Source organism: Rhinatrema bivittatum, chromosome 2 (assembly GCF_901001135.1).
Source record: "Rhinatrema bivittatum chromosome 2, aRhiBiv1.1, whole genome shotgun sequence".
In the NCBI taxonomy this organism is placed as follows: Eukaryota; Metazoa; Chordata; class Amphibia; order Gymnophiona; family Rhinatrematidae; genus Rhinatrema; species Rhinatrema bivittatum.
This window is the reverse complement of record NC_042616.1, coordinates 631406234-631413645: the sequence shown is the minus strand read 5'-3', so window position 1 is coordinate 631413645 and position 7412 is coordinate 631406234. Positions and strand designations below refer to the sequence as shown.

General features: G+C 41.6%; 1 long non-coding RNA gene across 1 annotated transcript in view; it reads left to right on the top strand.

Annotated features, from left to right (window-relative positions):
* Positions 1-2640: 2640 nt before the first annotated feature.
* The window catches only part of LOC115086239, a 46021-nt gene continuing 41249 nt past the window's right edge, over positions 2641-7412 (top strand). Inside the window, exon 1 of the long non-coding RNA XR_003855179.1 lies at positions 2641-2748. This is a non-coding gene — a long non-coding RNA (uncharacterized LOC115086239). The remainder of the gene's footprint in view (positions 2749-7412) is intronic.

The following is a 7412-nucleotide window of genomic DNA, read 5'->3' as shown; positions in this document are numbered from 1 at the left end:
AATTTACAGAAGGGATTCATTAGACCATCAAAGTCTCCAGCCGGTGCAGGTTTCTTCTTCATGGGGAAGAAGGACAGTACCTTGTGTCCTTGAATCGACTATTGAGGTCTGAATGAGATCACGATCAAAGACTGATATCCCCTGCCTTTAATCTCAGAGCTGTTCGACTGGCTTCAAGGTGCCAAAATATTCTCGAAACTTGACCTGAAGGGGGCCTACAACTTAATTCACATTCGCAGTAGCGATGAATGGAAAACAGCCTTCAACACTCAAGATGATCAGATAGTGCTCCCCCTTGTACGGCTGCTTTCCTCCTAAAATTGCTTAGCTGCTCCAACCCTGAGCCTTCCACCTGTGAATGCGGAGGAGCTTCGGCTTGCACTCGATTGCTTCTGCCTGGATGAAGCTGGGCTGCTAGGCGCCTGGGGATCATTCTGAGAGTTGGCATTGCCAGTGGTAGGCTAGGAGAGGCTGCTGCTGCAATGGGAAGCAGGCCTGCAGGAGCCCCTAGGACAAAGAGAAAGGAGGAGCTTTCTGAATGGGTTCCAAACCCACAGAACCACAGAACAAGTGTGGAATATCCAATGGGGAGATAGAAGAAGACCCCTTCGAGGTAGTGGAGAAGTGGCTCAAGAAGTTCCCATGGAGACAGGAATGACAGATTAAAAGGGGTGGTGACAGGAAGAGTAGTAGGAGGAAATGGAATTCATTCCTGCAGATCCAGATCTAAAAGGACAAGTAGACCAAGAACCTGAGAGGAACACCTTGGAGAAACCCATGGAAACAGAGAAATCCAGGTGAAGAAAGAGAGAAGAAGAGAAGGAAAGGACTCCCAGATACAAAGACAGGTAGAGCACAAGCTGATAACTCATATAAGTAGCTGTTTGCTGTGGATGGTTGTGGCTGAGCTTGCTAATCGAACTGGATCATTACACAAACTCAACCGCAGGTGGGAGGTGGCTTGGGGCTGTGAGTCTTTCTTGATGGTGCTGAGAAAACCAGGCCTGTATGTTTGAGGCAGACCTGAAGGCTGAGAATCTCTTTCTTTTTGTCCTGGGAAAGGTACTTAATTTTTTTCAATAAATTTAAGCACTATGATCTGAGAAAGCTGCCCTGCTTTATTTTTTTTTCAAACTTGTGAACTGTGCTTCACATTTTAGCTTGTTTGGACTGCGTAAGCTAGACCTGTGTATTTAGGATAAACCTGGGCTCCAATGATTTACCTATTTGTGCTGAAAGTTGTTTTGACAGAGAACCATCTGACTAAGCACCGTTTGTGATTTGCTTAACACTGTGACAATATACGTCTGCATATGATCTCACTCACTGAACCAAGTAGTGACACAGTCACGCCAATGAACTGCCCGTTCAGATAGTGCTTCCCCTTGTACGGCTGCTTTCCTCCTAAAATTGCTTAGCTGCTCCAACCTTGAGCCTTCCACCTGTGAATGGAGAGGAGCTTCGGCTTGGCACTCGATTGCTTCTGCCTGGATGAAGCTGGGTTGCAAGGCGCCTGGGGATCATTCTGAGAGTTGGCATTGCCAGTGGTAGGCTAGGAGAGGCTGCTGCTGCAATGGGAAGCAGGCCTGCAGGAGCCCTCTGTGGGAGAAGCGATGGGTTACAGAGAAGTAGGTAAAGGGGTCCTCGATTTCTTTGGCCTGTACCAGAAAAGAGGAAAACTCTGGGAAAGTGGCTCCTCTCTATACCACCTCCCCCCAGAACATCAACAGATCTACCAACCACACTGTGGCCTATGGCTGAGCCCAGTGTGGCACCTTTTTAATACAGGTAGGCCAAATTCGCCTGGTGTGTGCTTTTGAAAGCAATTGGTTACACCAGAGCTTTAAAGATTTATGATTGCTACAGAAGTACAAGGGGGATGGACACTTCTCCAGACAAACTATTCAGTGTTTTCATTTCTACTTCATTTTCTGAGGAAATTCTTGAATACATTTTTTACTTGGCAATTGCGGGGTAAGATGTGTGGATACATCGAACAAACACTGGTTTAATGCAGTTTATTTCCAGACTATAATGCAAAGAAAAGGTGAACATTTTGGAAGGGGGTAGATTTTCTGAAGTCACTGTATAAAATCTAACTTGTGAATAAATCAAATCCAATTAAATGATTATATAACTACTAAAATACTTTTGATTTTTGCATGGAGAGCCCTGATATATAGTTTCCTATATGAATATGTAGCCATATCCAGTTCTCAAAATATGTTGACTGGAGCCCCTTCCTATACCTGTTAAGTTTCAGCTGGGTTTTTGACTGACCGGGGGTGTTGTTTTATTATAACAGTAGCTGATAATCCCAAAGAACCTGATTATATTTAAAACAGCTAATATCAACATGTAGGCAGTCACTTTGCATTTCAATACGTGCACATCCTATGTTGCCTGATTACCCAGTGTGTCTATTTTGCAAATGACAAAAAAAGTGCTCTTTTAAAAACTTTGCACAAAGAAGAAATGCAAAGCACCTGCTTCAGCTGCAATAAATAAATCTATGTACACACCCAACACAGTGCTTTGAATATTCAAAGCAGACACTGAATAAACAGAGGAACAGAAGCTTGGAAATAAAGTTAACATCACGTGGTCTCAAAGTTTGTGGAAAGTTTTTTTAGTCAACTTTTCAGATCTGAGTTCAGTTTAACTAGAAAACAAGGAGTCAGAATAAACTTTGCTGTGCAAAGAAAAGCGGTTCCCAGGAGCTACAGGCTTCCAAAGATCTCAAGAAAAGTAAGGAAACTGGATATTCTCCTTCCTGAAAACATTTATGTTTTGTGTGGGTTTAATTAGTTTTAGACATTTAAAAAACAGAAGGGACTGGAAGGTGCAAGGCTGGGTCTTTTACAGAATTCACTGCAAAGTGGAAAGAACAGGAAGAGGGCGGGAGCTAAGAGCACTGGGCCCCGGAGCCTCACTCTTTCAGAGAGTAAAGAGGTGCATTTCCTGCTTTAGGGCTTTTGCTGGGGTGAGGGGTGCCTGGAAGCATAAAGCATCTCTCTGCATCTTAAAGCAGGACTTCAAAAGCTCGACCCCCTGCTCTGCCTTTTAGGAAGGAAGAGGCTGCTTTTCAAACCTGTCTCCTGTTTATAAAGAGTGTGAAGTGTCCATCAGTGGCTTGAGTGGTCCACATCCTGCTCCCTTTCCAAGGCCTTTTTTGAAGGATGCGGCAAGCGGAGGCAGGGGCTCTGCTATATATCCCTTCAGTTATAGGGTCTTGTCTCTTTCTCTCTCTCTCTTGTTTTTTTTTTTAATATTTGTTTGCGATAGGTGAAATAGCACTATCGGAACTAGAACATTCTGATATGCTTTTTGCAATTGAAAGGAGGGAATTCTCTGTCCGTCCATCTGTCTGTCTGTGTGGGTGTGCAGTGCAGGCGAATGGACGGACAGATGTGGCTAATAAGTCACATAAAGTCCCCGCCTCGCTCAGAGGCAAAAGAAATGCAGAGGCAGGTGAGCGGGCAGGTGAATTTGTGAAATCATCCAGAAAGAAAAAAGCAGCAAACAAACCCTGTGAGGTCACGGCACAGGGCAGCCACATTAGCCATCGCCTGAGGCACTGTCATACGTGGGAAATACACCTTGGCTAAAGAAACTAGAATCCTGTCTGCAACTCATAGTTCGCTGTATAGGTGGATGGATAAAATGTGCTTTAGACAATTCAATATGTTCTCTTAATTTTCAGATGATTTTTTTTTTTCAGCAACATAAATATTGTCCCAAAACAAAATGTGTTTCTTTCTCAACTGTAACAGTTCTTAGGTTAACCAGAAACAGTTTGAGGCTATACTGGGTTTTCGGTTTTTGGTACATTGTGTTCCATTTTCGAGAGCTTATGTGGCTGATGAGATCATCTTTTGTTTGAATATAGAATACAAAGTGAGGATAGAAAAACATCCGTGCGATGCTGTGGGCTGAATGCATAGCTGGTGTTTTTTGGGGATTTAATTTTTCTGACTGCAGAACCAGAAGGTGCTCTGAGCCGCTGGCAGTGATGATTTCCAATCAGAGTTTCCTCTTGCTGTCCGTGGCTGCTATTTAAGTGGATAATGTTATAGTTACCTGTCTAAATGGCGTACCTGCCTGTATTCTATCCAGATAAGTCAGGGGCGTTCTAAGGAGGAGAAAATTTAGCTGGATAAGTGAACTGGCTAACCCCGAATATCATAATTAATTCCTGCAGGCACAGATTGGGCCAGTTTCCTATGTTAAAAATGTTGAGGGGCACACTAAACCTCCATGGTAAGGATGTCAACTATCAACTGTCAAATTTCTGAAAACTTGGAGATGCCGTTTAATACCTTCTCTGATGTGTTTATGGCATGTGACTTTTATTGCCACTCTTCACTATTAGAAAAACGCAGAATATAATCACAGATAAGGAACCATCTAGTCTGCCCAGTTTCTCCCTGCTATTGTTCTATAGATCCCAGTTGAACTCTGACTTCCCCTCACTACTTTGCAATTAATGATCCTCCTATACTTGTACCTTGTTTCTTAAATTGGTATTGATTTTTGTTCCTATCACCTGTATGAAAATGTGTTATGTAATTTAATATTTATTCAGAAATTGTTTATAAATTGTTGTACATCACTTAGAAAGATTTTTATCAGCTAGGCAATTAATAGTTTAAAAATTAAATAAATACATAAATAAATAGATAAATAAAAGAGAGCCCATTTCATGTATCCACCACCATTTTTTTTGAAGAAATATTTTTTAATGTCTGCGCAGTTGGAGCCTGATATCATGAGCCCTAGCTCTTGAATGTCTTTAAGAAAAAAAAAAGGTTTGCTTTTATAAGTCCAGGGTCCAAACTACTGTTTTATAAAAAATTTTTAGGCCTTTGATTAATTTGTAAACTGAAATCTATCAGAGTTAGCTGGTTGACTTATCCAGCTAACTGTGATCTGACTGTAGGACTGTCCTAAAGTTAGGCAGTTAATCATACCTGGCATACACTACTAGTTAGCCAGTTATATATAAGAGGCTAAACAGCACAGCTGCATAGCAGCTGAATATGGCCCCTAGTTTGTTTTTTTTTTTTATCAATCTAGCTCCTGAAAATTCAATAGTATAGAAGCACTGTTCAACTCAGTTCATGATTTTTTGCTGCACCATCTGGATAAGAGAGTCCAATGTATATTGGTTTGTTTAGATCTCTCAGCAACCTTTGATATAGTTAACCTTACTGCTGGAGAGGATCTCCTTGCTAGGCAATGGAAGGCAGGTTTTGGAGTGGTTTCAGGACTTCTTAGCAGCTAGTGAGTAACAGGTTATAGAAACATTGAAACATAGAAATGACGGCAGAAAAAGACCAATCTGCCCATCCAGTCTGCCCAGCAAGCTCCCACACTTATTTTCCCATACGTATCTGTTTCACCAACCACCAATTTCAGGGCCCTTGTTGGTAACTGTTTGATTCAGGTTTCCTGCCATCCCCTACCATTGATGCAGAGAGTAATGTTGGAGTTGCATCAAAGGTAAGCATAAGGCTTAATGATTAAGGGTAGTAACCGCCGCATCAAGCAAGTTACCCCAATGTTTGTTTACCCAGACTGCACATATCATTGCTTTGTTGGATGTTGTCTGAATGCAAATCCTCTTTTCCACATTTCCCCCTGCCATTGAAGCAGAGAGCAATGTTGTATATGTATTCAATGTGATGTATCAGGCTTAATTGGTTTAGGGTAGTAACCGCTGTAATAAGCAAGCTACCCTCATGCTTATTTGTTTATCCAGATTGTGAAGTTCAGTCCTTGTTGGTTGTTGTCTGAATGTAAATCCTCTTTTCCACATTTCCCCTTGCTGTAGAAGCAGAGAGCAATGTTGGAGTTGCAATAACCTTGCGAAGGCTTATTGAGTAAGGGTAGTAATCACCATGTAGTATTATTTATTTATTTGTTTGTTTTTGTATACCGAAATTCGATCAAGATATCACATCGGTTCACAATACAACTGAACAGTAAATAAGACATGAGCTGCTTATTTTTACAGTATAACTTAGAACAGTTAACAAGAGACTAACTATAATACATGTGCTAGTGTAATGTTGGTGGTTAGTATATGGAAACATGGTTTAGGAAAGGTTGTTTTTACAGTATAACTTACAACGGTTAACAAGAAACTAACTATAATACCTGTGCCAAGGTAAAAGTGGTGTTTTGCATGTTCGAAATATTCATACATTCATGGTTTAGGAACGGGTTATGAAGGACTGTTTAAAAGGCGTGTAGGGGTAGCAAGAAGGTAGGAGGAGTTAGGAAAGGCAAGTAGGATGCGGATAAAGTGGGATCGAGAGGTGGGATTGGGTGGGGTGAGACATGGGGGGTCATATATGTTGTATTTTAGAAAGGGGGTGAGGGAGTGATAGAGTTTAGGGGGAGGGAGGAGGGGTGTGGAGGGGGGGCTTTGGGCTAGTGGGGGTGCTTTCAATTGTAGGTGTTGGCTAAAGCTGAGGAGTGAATTAGTGGGCTAGGTTTCTGGTGGGAAGGCTTTATGGAATAGCCATGTTTTGAGGTGTTTTTTGAAGGTTTGGGTTGAGGGTTCCATTTTGAGCTGAAGTGGAAGGGAGTAGACTCTACTCCAGTAATCCACCCCCATGGCTCTTCCCTTCATTCCCATCCTCTAGCCTTTATGGATCCACAGTGTTTATCCCATGCTCTTTGAAATCCTTCAGTTTTAGTCTTCACTACTTCCTCTGGAAGGGCATTCCAGACATCCACCACCCTTCTCTGTGAAGAAATACTTCCTGACATTGGTTCTGAATCTTCCTCCCTGGAGCTTCAAGTCGTGGCCCCTATATTAACAAACTAAAGAGTAGTAAATCACTTGGGCTGGATGGTACACCCCAGGGTACTGAAGGAAATAAAAAATGAAAATTCTGATCTATTAGTTAAAATTTGTAACCTATCATTAAAATCATCCATTGTACATGAAGACTGGAATGTGGCCAATGTAACCCTGATATTTAAAAAGGGCTCCAGGGGTGATCCAGGAAACTATAGACCAGAGAGTCTGACTTCAGTGCCGGGAAAAATAGTGGAAACTATTCTAAAGATCAAAATCGTAGAGCATATAGAAAGACATGGTTTAATGGAACATAGTCAACATGGATTTACCCAAAGGAATTCTTGCCTAACAAACCTGCTTCATTTTTTTGAAGGGGTTAATAAACATGTGGATAAAGGTGAATCGGTAGATGTAGAATATTTGGATTTTCAGAAGGCATTTGACAAAGTCCCTCATGAGAGGCTTCTAAGAAAACTAAAAAGTCATGGAATAGGAGGCGATGTCGTGGATTACAAACTGTTTAAAAGACAGGAAACAGAGAGTAGGATTAAATGGTCAATTTTCTCAGTGGAAAAAGGTAAACAGTGGAGTGCCTCTAGGA